Source organism: Scyliorhinus torazame, chromosome 5 (assembly GCF_047496885.1).
Source record: "Scyliorhinus torazame isolate Kashiwa2021f chromosome 5, sScyTor2.1, whole genome shotgun sequence".
NCBI lineage: Eukaryota > Metazoa > Chordata > Chondrichthyes > Carcharhiniformes > Scyliorhinidae > Scyliorhinus > Scyliorhinus torazame.
In genome coordinates, this window is record NC_092711.1 from 95,120,152 (window position 1) to 95,138,701 (window position 18,550).

The following is an 18,550-nucleotide window of genomic DNA, read 5'->3' on the forward strand; positions in this document are numbered from 1 at the left end:
TCTGGGTGATCTTTCTTCATTTCAAATACATTTCAGCAGCAGGCTTACTGGTGATTTTTAAAGGAAAAGTTATTTATTATCACACTATTTCCCTGGATGTTTGAACATCTCAGTCTCTCGTCTCTTTCACATTCACTGACACATACACAGAAATTAGGTACAGATCAAGTTGAAGCTGTAATGATGAAAATGGAATGTAGACTGCAATCTTTATATTGCTGCAGGCCTGTTGTCTACTTGTTGAGCTGATCCTTTAGTTGGAGTGAAGCGTTTTTAGAAACAAATAATTCTCATGAGTCTGAAGTTTCTTGTAGATGAATAGCCAGGAGGTTGGTTAAACAGGGGCTGTTTAGCACAGGGCTAAATCACTGGCTTTGAAAGCAGACCAAGGCAGGCTAGCAGCACGGTTCAATTCCCATACCAGCCTCCCCAAACAGGCGCCAGAATGTGGCGACTAGGTAACTTCACAGTAACTTCATTTGAAGCCTACTTGTGACAATAAGCAATTTTCATTTCAGTTGGACGTGGAAGCTGGAATAAGTTCAGTACTGTGGCTTCACTGGGAAACATTCAGCTCTGCTATTTCAGCTGGTTCCTGGTGCTTCAGATGCTTCTCTCGCACACATTTGCTTTGTTCAGGGTTTATTATACTGCATCTCTGACAATTAACTGCAGAGTTAAAACTCAGACCCAGAACACCCCGATACAATAGCAGTTTACGATGCTAACTCACGCTTATCTCTGTTCCAATTCGAGCTCATTCTCCTGTGTTCAATACGGCAATTGGAGACCAACAGTCCAGAGATTTCATATTCCTCAAATGCTGGTTGATCCTGACACAACGAGACATTTAAACTTCACAGGTGGCTACAAAGTTTCCTCATTCAGGACAGTGTTTAACTAAATATTTGTCGCAGAATTGAATATTGCCCACAGTTTAATGTCCATAATAACCTGTTAAGTTGCAGCCACCTTGACAGAGTTTGTGGATCTGACAGTCTTTAATATCTAGTATCCTTGTGCTGAACGTGACATCTTGAATCTACTCTTGGGTCTGGTTAAAACAGTGCATTGTAGCTGGGTGGGATGGTCGGCACGGCAACACAGTGTAGCACTGTTGCTTCACAGCTCCGGGTCCCAGGTTCAATTCCCAGATTGGGTCACTGTCTGTGTGTAGTTTGCACGTTCTCCCCGTGGGTTTTCCTCCGGGTGCTCCGGTTTCCTCCCACAAGTCCTGAAAAACGTGCTGTTAGGTGAATTGGATATTCTGAATTCTCCCCCTGTGTACCCAAACAGGCGCCAGAAAGTGGTGACTAGGGGTTTTCACAGTAACTGGCAGTGTTAATGGGTGGGTGGGTGGTTACTCTGGCTGCCGACTTCTATTCCGTGGTCTTGTCTGTTCCCAGTGGCCCTGCAGAGGGAGCATGCGGTACCCGCCGGAATGCTTGACACCTTCCACAACCAGTGGATACCTCAGCGTACAGAGTGTTTCAGAAATACTGGGAACAATATTATGGTTCAGCGAGGAAGATTCCCGACACTTTTGTTGGGATGCCTAGCTGATTTTGGTCTTTTAGTTTGACTGGACCAGCAGGAGCGGAAAGAAGGTTCGATAGAAACTAGAATGATCTGTTTTGAATTTCTATCCTATTCTTACAGTGATCATTTTTGTAAACTTCTTTTTCAGGCATTAGAACGGGAGGATTGGAAGCTGGGCATCTCAAACCAAATATAACATCAAGATCTGATAGTCACTCAATTTACTAGGGTCTAAATATCACAAACTGTCAATGTGCTTGTCTGTTCTGACTGTGGGAAGGGATTTCAAACATCAGTGTGACTGGAAAAGCCCGAGACACACACACACCTGAGTGGGAGTGTTCCAGTGAACTGACTGTGGAAACATCAGTGTGACTGGAAAAGCCCCGAGACACACACCCACCTGAGTGAGGGTGTTCCAGTGACCTGACTGTGGAAACATCAGTGTGACTGGAAAAGCCCCGAGACACACACACACCTGAGTGAGTGTGTTCCAGTGAACTGACTGTGGAAAGAGCTTTAACCAGTTACACAGCCTGAAAAATCATCTTGTTTCCTCTTGTGGGAGAGTCTAGGACCAGAGGGCATAATCTCAGAGTAAGGGGTCTCAAATTTAGAACAGAGATGAGGAGACATTTCTTCTCTCAGAGACTAGAGAATCTGTGGAATTCTTTAGCTCAGCAATCCTTCTTTATCTGGGAATCAAACTGTTGTCTAATTGTCCCGGCAGTTACCAGGGTCCTGTGAGCTCCTCCAGCTGTTATTTTAATGCAGACTTCAACAATCTATTTTAAGTAGGTTTCTATTCAATTAATTCATTGACTGTCACATAACTACATTTTCAGTCTGGAAACTTAAACCAGCTGCTTTACATTCCATCAGGAACATCACAGTTTTACTCCAATCTCTGATTTGACAGCACGTTTCCAACATTCACCATTGTTCTTCCTGACCCTAAACACAGTTGTAAAGGAGCTTCTGTTCGGTGTCGAGGAGCTCTGAACCATGGAAGAGAAGAGCTGGGACACATTTCTCTCACACCTCAGGATTAACCCACACCGGGACTTTGCTGTCAGTGAAGAGAGCTGAGAAAGACCAAAGTGTTGTTTGTCCCTCTCAGTGTGACCCTGAAGGACAGTGTCCAGGCTGAAGTTCTGTTCCTGCCGTATGATCCTCCCCCAGATTGTCCTTTCTGAGCTCCAGACAGGTGATATTAAACACAGGTGAAAAAGACAAAAACCTGCAACGTTTCAAACCAAGCTTATTTATTTCACATTTATTCAGAATATTAAACGTCAACTGATTAAGACTGTCAGAGTGAACATTATTCAGTCCTGGACATGATTAACACCATCAATAAGGGTATAATCTAAACCTTGTGGTTGCTTGTGAACTCGCTGGTGTGTTAGCAAGTAGGATGATTGAGTAAATCCCTTTCCACAGACATTACAGGTGAACGGCCTCTCCCCACTGTGAATGCGATGGTGTGTCAGCAGGTTGGATAACTGACTGAATCCCTTCCCACACACAGAGCAGGTGAACGGCCTCTCTCAAGTGTGAACTCGCTGGTGATTCAATAGGTTGGATGAACGAGTAAAAACCCTTCCCACACACTGAGCAAGAGAACGGTCTCTGCTCACTGTGAACCTGCTGATGTATCAGAAGGTTGTATGAATGTGTGAATCCCTTCCCACAGTCAGAACAGGTGAATGGTCTATCCCCTGTACGAAGTTGCCAGTGTATCAGAAGGTTGGATGAATTAATGAATCCTTTCCCACACACAGAGCAGGTGAATGGCCTCTCCTCAGTGTGAGCACCTTGGTGTGTTAGTAAATCCTTTTTGTTTTTAAAGCTCTTCTCAGGCAGGACCGGTAAAAGATTTGTTATCAGAATGAACAAAAGTTGATGTGTCTGCAGGTGGGAAGACTGAATGAATCCTTTCCCACACAGGGAGCAGGAGAACGGTCTCTCCCCAGTGTGAATACGTTGATGTGTCAGCAGATCCTTTTTACATTTAAAACTCTTCTCATAGTCAGGACATGTAAATGGTCTTTTATCAGTGTGAACAAGCTGATAAGTCACAATGTGGGATGACCGAGTGAATCCCTTCCCACAAACAGGGCAGGTGAATGGCCTCTCCTCAGTGTGAACTCGCTGGTGTGTCAGAAGATTGTGTGAATGGGTGATTCCGTTTCCACAAATGGAGCAGGTGAACGGCCTCTCCCCAGTGTGACTGCAACGATGAACCTCCAGTTGTGATGGGTAACTGAATCCCTTCCCACAGTCCGCACATTTCCACAGTTTCTCCATGGTGAGGGGTCTTTATGTCTCTCCCGGTTGAAGCTTTGTTCTCACACAAACAAGCGTTTAATTTCTCCCTGCAGTGAATGATGTGATACTTTTTTTGAGGCTGTGTAACTGGTTAAAACTCTCTCCACAGTCAGTGGACTGAAAAACTCTTCTGATATGGTACGAATTAAGTAATGGCATGATGGGAAAACTGGTCAATGGGAAGACTGGTCAAAAGGTTTGATACTATACAAGAAAGACTGAAACTACTCATTCCAGCTCCCCAGGCCCAGGTAAAGAATGCTGCCCTAACTATTTTCAGAGCTGTATGGCCGTAGGCCAACTCTTAATAATTTGAAGTCTGAAAAGATGAGCGAAGGTCGAGCCATTCCAAAACACCGGACCTCAGCAACACCTGATAAAACTAACTCGTCATAACCCAGGGCCGTAGGAATTTAAAACAAAGATAAGTTCAGGAAGAAACAAGTCTATTCTGACCTTTCAATGTTCCCTCCGAGGACTAAATAATGGTATGAGTGATATGACCAAACATGGTCTGGTCTTTGCTTCCGTTTGTATTTCTGATCAAACTCCGGACCATACTGTTGTCACATAATCTTGATAAAGATAATGTATAAATATTGACTTAATTCTCTGCGAAAGCGCGGAACTTGTGACAGACTGAGCAGTTTTGTTGACTGCCCTCTGACTTCAAGTTTCAGCCATTACTGCATGCAGTTGTTTTCGAAAATAAAGCTTGTTATTCTGTCTTAACGAGTGTGTTGAATTTTTCTACCACAGAAGCGGGAAAATATTGACTATGACACTCTCATTGGGGGTGGGTCTTGGTGCTTTTGCAGTCACACTGCTGAAACAGAACAAACACTTCTCCTTCCAAATTCAAAGACTGAAGATATTGAGCTCTTAATGAATTGAGTGACTGTCAGATTTCGATGTGATGTTTGGTTTGAATTTTCTGTCGGCCAATCCTCCACTTCCAATATCCTGTAAAAGGAGTTTACAAAAGCCATCACTGTCAATCCAGGGTAGAAATTTTGAACAGCGAATTCTCGTTTCTCTGGAACATTTTTCCCTCTCTTGTTCCCCCAAAGCTGTAAATCCCAGTCCCACACACTCTCCCTCCTCCCTGGGCTGCAATCCAAACCCTTCTCACCATCTTATTCCTCCACTGCCAGTTTTCTCCCTCCCTCTCCTCTGCCTGGGTTCAGTTCTCCAGCTCCTGTCTGCAGACTGACAATAAAACCAATGGGTCTTATTGGGGGGTTTGGGTTCTCACCATTGTCCCCGCTCGCGGCGGCTCTCATTCAGCCTCTGGGAGCCGCACTCACACACTGCGGCTGCGCTCAGCCAGGAGCAGCACCGCGCATGCTCCGCACAGAGAGGCGACTTCCGGGGGCGGGACATTCTGACGCCTGCGCGTTATGGCTCCTGTGATGGAGATAGGGCGTTTTCATCCGCGCCGGGCATTCCGGGTAGTCGTTTCCGCCATTATTTCATTACGTTCCAGAGGGTGATAAATTGGTTCCGGCACTTTTGATACAGTTCGGTGTTTGTACCGAATGGGGCGGCCGCATCGGTGATTTTCTCTCTGATCGGCCCCTGTTAATGGCTGTCATCTGTTTCGGGGGCGATATGCAGCAAAACACCTGCGCGGCTGTCGTTGACCCGGAAGCCGGAAGAGAGAATCTTGTGAATTTCTCTCCTGGACTGAGTGAAATTCCTTTGGAAACTCCTTTAGAAAGAAGAGGATTTACTAACGGGAACCTCAAACCAAACATCACATCATCCTCTGACTGAGTAACTCGAATCATCTGGACCTGAATATCATTGGGAGGTAAAATGGTTTGTCTGAAGGCAAAGATTTCAGATATCAGAGTGACTGGGCAAATTTAAATGACCATTCCGGGTTAAATTTGAGACTAATTACACCGATCACATTGGGGAAGTTAAATAATTTGCTGTTGTACTCTTATGTACGCAGGTACATTTGAAAATTATCGCATCAGCATACTTGGCAGGTAAACTGGGGCAAACTGCTGACCTTGATCGTAGTGAGAGTTACTATCCGGGATTTTGTTAAGTTTGTTGTTCCTGGTGCATTTCATTCAGCTCACCGTGGCTACAAAGTAGGTATTCAGCCTAAACTCAATTTCCAGATTGTGGTCTGTAGCTTCTTAAGTTACATCAATTCAAATGTCTATCTGAATACTTTTAAATGTTTTGATGGTTTCTGCCATCATTTCAGGCAGCATGTCACAGATCCTCACCACCCTCTCAACCTCCTAGTCCTTCTCTAAATCTCTGCCCCCTTTTATATGTATCCATCAATCAAAGGGAATAGGACCTTCCCATCCAATCTATTTAGATCCCTCAGAATTAAAAAATATATAAATTTATATTTTTTTCCAATTAAGGGGCAATTTAATTTTGCCAAGTCACCTAACCTGCACATATTTGGGCTGTGGGGGAAACCCCCACAGAAAACGGGAGAATGTGCAAACTCCTTACAGACTGTGACCCAGGGCCAGGATCGAACTCCGGTCCCCAGTACGCAGGCACACAGCCACTGTGCCACCATGAAACTCCAGAATTTTATACATTTAGAATAATCTTTACTATTGTCACAAGTAGGCTTACATTAACACTGCAATGAAGTTACTGTGAAAATCCCCGTAACCACACTCTGGCACCTATTCAGGTGCACAGAGGGAGAATTCAGAATGTCCAATTCACCTAATAAGCATGTCTTTCGGGACTTGTGGGAGGAAACCCATACAGACACTGGGAGAACCTGTAGACTCTGCGCAGACAGTGTCCCAAGTGGGAATTGAACCCCGGGACCCTGGAGCTGTGAAGCAACAGTGCTAACCACTGTGGTACCGTGCCACCCATAAAACAGTTCAGCTCAATGTTCTCAGATTAAAGAAGCTGAAGCGCCCAACGTGGGTCTGGAATCCACGGCCCTGGGATTAAGACTCCTGTGCTCTGCCGACTGAGCTAGCCAGCCTGCTTTTCACAATTTCATTTTGGTCTCCCCTCAGTCTTTTCTGTTCCAAAGAAAACAGCCCCAGTTTATCCAAACTTTCCTCTGAGCAAACATTGTCAATTTCTGGTCAATGTTCTTAAGTCTCCTCTGTGCTCTCTCTGGTGCAATCTTCCTGTGCACAGGAATCTAGCCCTGGCCTAACTAGTCCTGCCGTGCCATTTATCATGTAATCCTTTGCCTTGTAATCCCCCCAGCTTTCTTCCTCACTATCACTAGTGTTTAATAATTTTTGTGTCACAGGTAAACTTCTTCCTCATGTTCCTACATTTACTTTCAAATCAATGATGTAAACCAGGAGTGAAGGGCCCAGTACTGATTCCTTGGAAACCGGCGCTGGAAACAGCCCTTTGATTTTCTCTATTCTTTATGGGATGTGAGTGTCACGGGCAAACCAGCTGGGTTGCCCATTCCTAATTGTCCTTAAACTGAGTGGCTTGCTGGGCAATTCAGAATTAACAACATTTCAGTGAGTTGGCCAGATCAGGTAACACAGGTGCAGACTCGATGGGCCGAATGGTCTCCTTCTGCACTGTAGATTCTATGATTAATTCCGACCTTGGGTCACTGTCTCTGTGGAGTTTTCCTGCGTCTGCGTAGATTTCTTTTCCGGATGCTCTGATTTCCTCCCACAGTCCAAGAATGTGCAGATGAGGTGGATTGGCTGTGCTAAATTGTCCCTGGGAGGTGTTACGGGGATAGGGTGGGGAATTCGCCAAGGTAGGGTGCTCTTTCAGAGGGTTGCCACAGACTCCATGGGCCGAATGGCCTCCTTCTGCACTGAGGGGATTCTATGATGCTACATTGGACCCAATGATGTGTTCACACACACTGCAGCCTGACTCTTATTATTGAAACAGACACTGTGTTTGTTACTCTCAAAGTGAGTGAATCCTTTGCTGTTTCTCCTCTGGGCCCCATCTCCACTATTATTGTCTGATTGTCCCACTGAGACTCTCACTGTTATTATTGGACAATCAGCGCACAGTCTGAGCCTGTGGCCGCTCTCACCATCTGTAACCGTCACAATGCCCGGGTGATTGACGGCAGCTCTGGACCAATAGGAGGTGAAGGGGCAGGATTGGAAGTTCCGACTGAGAGAGGCTAGTCCTCCAACCAATCGGAGTGAATGAGGGGTGGGTCTCAATGTGATTGAAGCATGCGCTGTGTGGGTAATGGAGATGCAGAAGGGCTGTGTCTTCAGATCTGAAATTGGTGCGAGGCGATTAACAATATGGAGGGAGCGAGAGATCGTGGGGGTGGGCGGAAACATCGTGTAAAGCTGTTGTAAGCCGCAAACTTCGGAAGAGAGTTCACGATTGTTGATAAATATGAGAAATGCCAATAAAAAGTTTTTTTTTCAAAAGGAAAAGAGTTTCCGGGACCCAGTTTGTACCGAGCGGAGCTGCAGCTCCTCATGTTCGGCTCGGGTTAATGGCCGCCATCTTTATTGGATGAGCATCAGGGCGCATGCGCGTTTGTGTCTTTGTCAGGGGCGATGTTTCAATGAGTGGGAGGAGCTTGTTCCCCATTGTTCAGAATGGAGACAACTTGTCCATCAAACTGGATTAGTCTTACAGTCCCAATGTCTTATTGATGATGCAAAGCGGCGGCAGAAATGGAAAGAAAAGGAAGCCAATCCTGGTCTCCAGATTTCAATGTCTCATTGGACATTCTGTCCCATGTGTCGAAAGCTCTGCGACTCTGTTCAGTCACATGAAGACCCAGGGTAGAAACTCACAACCCTGAGTCAACATCACCCTCAAATCAGGGGACTGCTGAGGACAAGAGGGACAGTGTGCAGCGGGGGGCGGGGGGAGCATGAGCGATCGTCCTGGACCAGGGAGCAGGAGGAGAGAATGTTGTGCATTTCTATCCTGGACTGATAGTGATTAAATTTGGAAACTCCTTTTACAGGGGATTAGTAGGGGAGGATTTACACTCAGCAAATACAAACCGGGAGAAATATTTATCTTTCCTGAATTTTATTTCTGGACTGACAGTGATGCCTTTGTAATCTTCTTTCACAGGGACTTAGCTAGGGTTTCGCAGACAGGAAACTCACAACCAATCCTCACATCAAATTCTGACAGCACCATTCGTGTTATCAGGACATGGAGATCATCGACCTTTGTGTGTAAGGATTGAGTTCCATATCATTATCACTCACTGTGTAAAATTTCTTCCTCAATCCTCCCTGTAGATCTTGCTCACAATCTTAAATCTGTGTCCATAATTCTTTTACCATCTACTGATGGGAACAGATTGATTTATCTTTTTTCCGGGTTTGCTGTTATCGTTTCCAGTGCCTGGGTCATGCCAGATGGTCCGTCCAGATTCCACTCCGTTATTGTGTATTTATAGCGGTTGAATGGACTTGGACCAGTCCATTTCCACATCCAGTACACAAGTGAAGTCTCCGCCAAGCATTGATTGATGTGTATCCAGGTCTGGGATGGATCCCAACCTTTTTTTTTACAAATGCTCGATCGGCCCAGTTTGGGGCTTAGCCATTCACTAGCACCCAATGACCCACTGACCACCACGTAACTCTCATTAGTGTCCGCAATGATCCCATTGTGACCGAAAGAGGAATCTTTATTGATTAGAATTGCAGCAGCTCGAGCCCTTCATCAAAGCCCGAGTGAAACACTTGGCTCACCCCTCCACAGTCTGGTCTGATCTCTAACCCGCAAATGAGTCTCCTGCAAGAACACCACACCAGCATTTTGATTCTTTAGGTGAATGAAACCCCTTGACCTTCACTGGTCCACCCAATCCCCTTACGTTCCAGGTGACCAGCTGAATCAAGCGTCTCTGCACCAACCCCAATCACGGAATCAGCCATTTCCACCGCGTGGGACTATCCAGAAAATCTTCAAAAAGTACAGGCCAAGGGTCCACCCAAGATGACCGCCGCGCACACATCTTCAGAGTATAACAAAAACAGTTTTATAGTCATCACCAGCAAACTGACCCCCCCCCCTCCCCCATTTTTCACCAACGCCCCACCTAGACACACAAATCTAAAACCAAGAAAATAAAAACAACAATATTGCCCACTTCGAGAATAAAATATACTTCAGAATGCAGTCCCTGACTAGACTCAATTTCCAACGCCCCCCCCCCCCCCCCCACCCCCCCCCCGGCCACCCCTCCCCATCGATCTACGTTGTGTTTTGTAAAGAAAATCTCTTCATCTCCACACAGAAAAACAGATTCTATCAGAAAATGTCAAAAACTATAGACAGGATATCACAACACCCACCCCACCCCACAGGGAACGTATATCTTGTCCAATACAGATAACTGACCCAGTCCATGCTTTACAATAAAGGCATTCGCCTCCTCCAGTGTCTCGAAATGGAATTCTTTGGACTCATTTGTCACCCGCAGCTTTGCCGGGTAAACCATCCCGAATCAAACTACTTTCTTACACCGAGCAGCCTGAACCTTATTAAAGGCCGCTCGCTTCCTCACCAGCTCGGCTGCCACATCCTGGTAAATCCTCACTCGGATAACTGAGTGAATCCCTTCCCACACTCAGAACAGGTGAATGGTCTGTCGCTGGTGTGACTGCGGTGTTGAGTCCCCAGCTCACATGGGGACATGAATCCTTTCCCACAGTCCCCACATGAAAAATGAAATGAAAATCGCTTATTGTCACAAGTAGGCTTCAAATGAAGTTACTGTGAAAAACCCCTAGTCGCCACATTCCGGCGCCTGTTCAGGAGGCTGGTACGGGAATTGAACCCGGGCTGCTGGCCTGCCATGGTCTGCTTTAAAAGCCAGCTATTTAGCCCTGTGCTAAACCAGCTCCTATTTCCACGGTACGTTTGATGATCAGTTGAATAATAAACTTTATTAGTGTCACAAATAGGCTTACATTAATACTGCAATGGTGACTGAGAAAATCCCTTAGTCGCCACACTCTGGCGCCTTTTTTCGGGTACTCGGAGGGAGAATTCAGAATGTCCAAATCACCAAACAAGCACGTTTTTGGGGACTTGTGGGAGGAAACAGGAACAGGCGGAGGAAAGCCACACAGACACTGGGAGAGCGTGCAGACTCCGCACAGACAATAACCCTAGCAGGGAATCGAACCCAGGTCCCTGGTGCTGTGAATCGACAATGCTTCCCGCTGTGCTATCGTGGTGCCCTTGTCTCCACAGAAGCATGAGTAGGGTCTCTCCCTGCTCTGAATGGTGTGATGTTTCAGATTGCGCAGTACCGATGACAACTCAGGATTCAGGCGGTAGGGTGGAAATCCTCAGCCGGTCAAATTCGGTCGGGTGAGGCACGAGGGAGGGATGGAGCCGGTGGATGGGTCTGGAGGCTTCATAAACACTCCGTGTAGCCCGAAGCCCCGAATACGAAGCTAGGATACAGCAGTTGAACCGGCGAAAGCTGCTCGTCTTTTCCCCGAGACAGGCCTGAGTGGACGAAGTGTGGGGCCGGGCGCATGCGGAGGGAGCGATAGCCCCGGCTTTGCTCCACCTCCCATTCACTCTGATTGGCTGGAGGACCAGCCGCTCATATTTGGTCTTCCAGGCCCGTCGCCTCTTCCTATTGGTCCGAACCTGCCGTCAATCAGTCCCCGGGCATTGTGAGCTAGAGCAAACCCTTCCCAATCATTGTCAGCTCCCTGGTTTGCAGCTGCGGGGCTTCTCCCTCCCTCCCGGGAACAGGCCCAGGTTAACGGGCACCATCCTGCTTCAGACACTGGAGGATGGTTCACATCAGAGGATGGGGGAGGGGGGATAATAAATAAGAGCTTACACTTTGCACTCAAATCAATGAGGACTCTGATCTCTGGCAAGGAAGGGTGGGCGGGGAGGATTCACAAACGCCCGCTGGAGGCCCCAACCCCCTCAATAAGACCCATTGATTTTATTGTCAGTCTGCAGACAGGAGCTGGAGAACTGAACCCAGGCAGAGGAGAGGGAGGGAGAAAACTGGGAGTGGAGGAAAGAAATGGTGCAGATGGTGAGATGGGTTTGGATTTCAGTCCAGGGAGGAGGGAGAGTGTGTGGGATTAGGATTGACAGAGAGGAAAACATGTTCCAGAGAAACTAGAATTGCCTGTTCAGAATTTCTATTCTGGACTGACAGTGATGGCTTTTGTAAACTTCTTTCACAGGGGGTTAGAATTGGAGAATTTGCACAGAACAAACTGAACCCAACAGAAAAGTTTGTCTCTTCACGAATTCTATCCTGCATTGACTTTTGAGTGATGACTTTTGTAACATGAGAGATTACAGCTCTCAGGAAAGTTTAAATGGAGTGGGGCCTTTTTTCTATCGACAACAACAAATTAAGCAGTGACCTGCAATAAATCTTTTAAATTATCAGTAGTTTGGAGAGGGGAGATGTGAGAGAGTGACCATCAATAAACAACAAGTCATAAATACAAGATAGTTACGAATTAATCCAAGGGGGCAGTACGGACAAATTTATTTATCACAGGTTCAGAATGTGCAACTCATTACCATGGAAAGGAGTTGAGGAAAGTGCTGAGATGTTTTCAAAAGGAAACGGGACAAGCCCATGAGAGAAAATGGAATCGAAAATCAGCTGAAAGGCTGAGATTTGATAAGCGTGACAGTCGGAGATGTGTGCCGAATATGGACAGCAGCAGAATCAGTGACAGAATGGCCTGTTTGTGTCTTATGTATTCACAGTATTTCAATGTAATCTCCTTTTACAGAATATTTGCAGATGCAAACATCATGTCGAGATCTGACAGAGTCACTTGATTCATCAGGACCGGCCTTTCAACGTGGAAGGAGAAATGTTTGTCTGTTTTGTCTTTCGGAAAAAATGTCAAAAATCACTGTGATTGGAAAAGCACCAAGACACAGACATCAAAGTAATTTTCCACAGTTAGCTGGAACAGAGCTTTAACCAATCACACAGCATGAAATTAAATTGCTGCATTTACATCAGGGAGACACCGTACTCAGGCTTCAACTGATGATCCAAGTTGGAGAGACATAAGGACATTCGGACCAAAGGAATCAAGAAGCAGCAATTGGACATTCAGCCCCGTGAGCCTGTTCCACCATTTAATAACTTCACGGCTGATCTGATAGTGACCTCAAATCTGCATCCCATCTACACCGGATAACCTGTCAATAACCATGGAGAAACCGTGGAAATGTGGGGACTGTGGGATGGGATTCAATTACCCGTCTGAATTGGAAACTCATCGACGTATTCACACTGGACAAAGGCCATTCACCTGCTCCGTGTGTGGGAAGGGATCCACTACGTTATCCAATCTCATCACACACCAGCATGTTCATACTGACCAGAGACCGTTTAAATGTGCTGACTGTGAGAAGAGCTTTAAAAGCAGAAAGGATTTACTGATACATCAACGTATTCACACTGGGGAGAGGCCGTTCACCTGCTCCATGTGTAGGAAGGGATTCCCACCTCCTGACACACCAACTTGTTCATGATGATGAGAGACCGTTTAAATGTCCTGACTGTGAGAAGAGCTTTAAAAGCAGAAAGGATTTACTGATACATCAATGTACTCACACTGGGGAGAGGCCGTTCACCTGCTCCGTGTGTGGGAAGGGATTCATTCGGTCATCCGACCTCCTGAAACATCAACTTGTTCATAATAATGAGAGACCGTTTAAATGTTCTGACTGTGAGAAGAGCTTCAAAAGCAGAAAGGATTTACTGATACATCACCGTACTCACACTGGAGAGAGGCCGTTCACCTGCTCCGTGTGTGGGAAGGGATTCATTCGGTCATCCGACCTCCTGAAACATCAACTTGTTCACACTGATCAGAGACCTTTTAAATGTGCTGACTGTGTAAAGAGCTTTAAAAGCAGAATGGATTTACTGTTACATCACCGCACTCACACTGGGGAGAGGCCATTCACCTGTCTGGAATGTGGGAAGGGATTTAATGATTTGTCAAACCTCCGGACTCACCATCAGGTTCACTCTGACCAGAGACCGTTTAAATGTGCTGACTGTGTGAAGAGCTATAAAAGCAGAAAGAATTTACTGATACATCAACGCACTCACACTGGGGAGAGGCCATTCACCTGCTCCGTGTGTGGGACGGGATTCACTCAGTCAACACTCCTCCTGAGACACCAACTTGTTCATACTGATCAGAGACCTTTTAAATGTGCTGACTGTGAGAAGAGCTTTAAAAGTAAAAGCTGTTTGCTGTTACATCAACGCACTCACACTGGGGAGAGGCCATTCACTTGCTCCGTGTGTGGGAAGGGATTCATTTGTTCATCCCAGCTTCTGAGACACCAGCGAGTTCACACTGGACAGAGACCGTACTCTTGCACCGTGTGTGACAAGAAATTCACTCAGTCATCCCACCTGACTTCACACCAACTTGTTCACACTGACCAGAAACCTTTTAAATGTTCTGATTGTGAAAAGAGATTTAAAAGTAAACGGCATCTGCTGAAACACCAGCGAGTTCACACTGAAACAGAATCATAGAATTTACAGAGCAGAAGGAGGGCATTTGGCCCATCGAGTGCACCGGCCCTTGGAAAGAGCACCTTACTTAAGCCCATACCTCCAACCTAACCCATAACCCCACCTCAATTTTTGGACACTCAGGGCAATTTAGCACGGCCAATCCATCTAACCTGCACATCTTTGGACTGTGGGGGGGAAACCGGAGCACCCGGAGGAAACCCACACAGACACAGGGACAACGCGCAGACTCCGCACAGACAGTGACCCAAGCCGGGAATCAAACCTGGGAGCCGGGAATCAAACCTGGGAGCCTGGAGCTGTGAAGCAACAGTGCTAACCACTGTGCTGTCGTGTCACCCACTTGTGGGAGCGGTACTGGGGAGAGGTTGTTCAACTGCTCCGTGCGTGGGAGGAGATTCACTCAGTCAAACAAACTGTACAGACATCAGCAAGTTCACAGGCAACAGAAGGGTTTGGATTCAGCTGTTGTTGCTGCTGTTAGTCCCATCCGGGACTGAATGATGCCTGGATGTCTGTTCCAGTGGGGCTCCACAGTTTCTGGTATATATCAATCTTTTAGACTCGAATGTATGCACCAGGATTATACAAAAATTGCTCATGTGTTTTGACCGTGAGGGAGAAAACCACGGACTGGGTCAGGTGGACAGAAAAGTGGTGAATGGAAATTTAGATAATGAGAGGTTAGGAACAGACTTCAGTTAACTCCCGATAAAAATAAGGTCACTTCAGGATAATGGGAAAAACTGATTGGTGGGGAACCTACAAATAATCCTTTTTAAAAATAAAAAAAATTCAGAGTAACCAATTATTCTTATTTTTTTTTCCCAATTAAGGGGCAATTTAGCCTGGCCAATCCACCTAACCTGCACATCTTTGGGTTGTGGGGGTGAAACCCATGCAGACATGTGGAGAATGTGCAAACTCCACATGGACAGTGATCCAGGGCCGGGACTAGGGGCTTTTGACAGTAACTTAATTTGAAGCCTACTTGTGACAATAAGCCATTTTCATCTTCATTTCATTTCAGACCCCATTTGGAGTATTATGAGCAGTTTGGGGCCCCGTATCTAACAAAGGATGTGTTGACCTTGGAAAGCGTCCAGAGGAGGTTTACAAGAATGATCCCTGGAATGAAGAGCTTGTCGTATGAGGAACGGTTAAGGACTCTGGGTCTGTACTCGTTGGAGTTTAGAAAAATATGGGGGGTTTCTTATTAAAACTTACAGGATGTTGCGAGGCCCGGGAAGAGTGGACATGGACAAGATGTTTCCACTTGTTGGAAAAACTAGAAGCCGTGGACACAATCTCAGACTAAAGGGGCGATCCTTTAAACAGAGTAAGAAGTCTTACAACACCAAGTTAAAGTCCAACAGGTTTGTTTCAACTCACTAGCTTTCGGGGCACAGTTCCTTCCTCAGGTGATGAGGAGGAATTTCTTCAGCCAGAGGGTGGTGAATCTGTGGAAGTCTTTGTCACAGAATGCCGTGGAGGCCAAATCACTGAGTGTCTTTAAGATAGAGATAGATAGGTTCTTGATTAATTAGGGGATCAGGGGGTATGGGGAGAAGGCAGGAGAATGGAGATGAGAAACATATCAGCCATGATTGAATGGCGGAGCAGATTCAATGGGCCGAGTGGCCTAATTCTGTTCCTACGTCTTATGATGTGAAGAAAAACATTCTGTGCTGCATGTGGGATCATGAATGCACTGCTCGAAAATGTGGTGGAGGCAGATTCAATTGATGCCTTGAAAAGAGAATTGGACAACTATCTGTTACTATCAGATCAACTATGACCTTATTAAATGGTGGAGCAGACTGGGCTGAATAGCCAACTCCAGCTCCTTGCTCATCTGTTCGTATCCTTTGAGGAGAAAAATATCTGCAGAGTTCAGGGCCAATGACAGGGGATTGGGACTGTTGCAGAAAGTTGGCACAGAGACAAGTTGTTGTGTGCCTTTGTTTTGTGCTGTCACCTTTCTATGCCACTGTGTTATGAGGGAAATGCAGTGCACCAATGCAAGAGAGGCAGATTGCTCCTTCGATTTGGATTGGATTTGTTTATTGTCACGTGCACCGAGGTACAGTGAAAAGTATTATTCTGCGAGCAGCTCAAACATCATTTTGTACATGAAAAGAAAGTAAACTAAAAGAAAATACATAATAGGGCAACACAAGGTCCACAATGTAAATATGTAGACAAAGGCATTGAGTGCAGCATACAGGAGTGTAGTATTAATCAGGTCAGTCCATAAGAGGGTTGTTTAGGAGTCTGGTAATCGCGGGGAAGAAGCTGTTTTGAATCTGTTCGTGCGTGTTCTCAGACTTTTGTATCTCCTGTCTGATGGAAGAAGTTGGAAGAGTGAGTAAGCTTGGTGGGAGGGGTCTTTGATTATGCTGCCCGCTTTCCAAAGGCGCGGGAGGTGCAGATGGAGTGAATGGATGGGAGACAGGTTTGTGTGATGGACTGGACGGTGTTCACGACTCTGAAGTTTCTTGTGGTCTTGGGCCGAGCAGTTGCCATACCAGGCTGTGATGCAGCCAGATAGGATGCTTTCTGTGGTGCATCTGTAAAAGTTGGTAAGAGTCAGTGTGGACATGTCAAATTTCCTTAGTTTCCTGAAGAAGTATAGGCGCTGTTGTGCTTTCTTGGTGGTAGTGTCGATGTGCATGGACCAGGACAGATTTTTGGTGATGGAAACCCTGTGCCCCAGTGCAGGAGAGGCTGGTTGTTGGGCAGTGTGAGCTGATCATGGCTGGATAAAGACTAAAGCAGATGTCAAGACCTTTTGGAGTGAAAACAGGTCTGGAGGGAGTGGGTCAGTGAACCTGGGGAGTTGCATTTTGCATGAATGGTGAGTGTGACCCAGTCACAATTATGAACAGTAAACAAACCTATCACTGGTTTGATGAGATGATTTACCATGTCCCAGGTGTTGTAAATACTGTACATACTGTAGATCAGCCTGCTTGCTGCCCATGTCTAAGTGATATCAGAATAATGTGCTTCTGTATTAAATAAAGTATCCAAACCTCTCATTGTGCTTCATGCCCAGCATCTTGCCTAACTGAGGATCTTCTGTTTTGCTAATTGCTCGATGGCGGCTGTGTTACCCAGAATCCCCCACGCTGCAGAAAGTTCCCGATCAGTGAGTGTACGAGGCCAGTCCACAGGTGCAGTGTGGGTGTGTGCTCTGAGCATGCTCAGTGTCAGTCATGGTGAGGGAGTGAGGAGGAGCTGGGTTGAACACAACAGTGAGCTGTACCCCTGTGAGAAGGGCATCTCCCAGTCTCTGTTTGACTCTCCTGCAGCTTCCTGTCATGATTGAGTTGGACAAGGAACTCTCGTCATTTGAGCTGGAAAAGGCCATTGATTGCTGAGCAAGCAGAAAGGTGCCCGGCAAGGATGGAATTCCAGCTGAACTGCTCACACGCAGAAAGTCCCATCAACTGTCACGCCTTCCTGCCCTCCCCTTTTGGGCTGTGAGACTGGTCCACAGAACATGTGTGATGCAATAAAAACAGCAGTGACAGAGGAGACAGCATCAACTACAGGGACATCTCACTCCTTAGAGTCATGGGGAAGACCTTCACTTGGGTCATGTTTAAAAGATTCATCTACTTGCAGACTGAGTGTATCCAGAAGCACAGTGTGGTTTCTGTGCTGACAGATCTACAGTGAACATGATCTTCTCCACACACCAGCTACAAGGGAAGAGAACAATTGGGATTTGACCTAAAGCGTTTGTGCTGAGAAAGTGAAACGTTCTAATTACTGAGTGAAAGTGAATCTTTCAGTGTGAATCACAATTTACTGGTACAATTGGAAAAGGCACCAAAACGTTTCAATCTGAAGACAAACTTCAGCCTTGAAGTTATTATTCGGAGCTCACAAACTGTGGGAAGCTTTGTGAACCTCTTCCGTTTTGTAAACAAGCAGAGAAGTTAACCCTTTCCCCGACAGCATGGCAACAATTTGAAATAAAGACTTTGACTTTTAAAGATTTGGCTTCATCCCATTTGTCGGGGTCATATTCCCGTGCAAATCATCTCGGGCGGGATGGAAATTTGCCAAATATTTTTATAATCCTAATCCTTATTGTCACAAGTAATCTTGGATTAACACTGCAATGAAGTTACAGTGAAAAGCCCCCAGTCAGCACATTCC

The 18,550-nt window shown here is 46.1% G+C and overlaps 1 protein-coding gene and 1 long non-coding RNA gene across 3 annotated transcripts in view; one reads left to right on the forward strand and one right to left on the reverse strand.

The window, feature by feature from the left end:
* LOC140418992 (uncharacterized) overlaps positions 1-18,550 on the reverse strand; it is a 226,194-nt gene that overhangs the window by 202,780 nt on the left and 4,864 nt on the right. The window lies entirely within an intron of this gene.
* LOC140419008 (uncharacterized) lies at positions 5,404-18,384 on the forward strand. Of its 2 annotated transcripts, XR_011945470.1 has the most exons (3): positions 9,010-9,029; positions 12,600-14,923; positions 15,411-18,384. It is a non-coding gene; the product is annotated as an uncharacterized lncRNA (long non-coding RNA). The 2 variants fall into 2 exon arrangements; XR_011945471.1 differs by lacking the exons at positions 9,010-9,029; positions 12,600-14,923 and adding an exon at positions 5,404-5,683.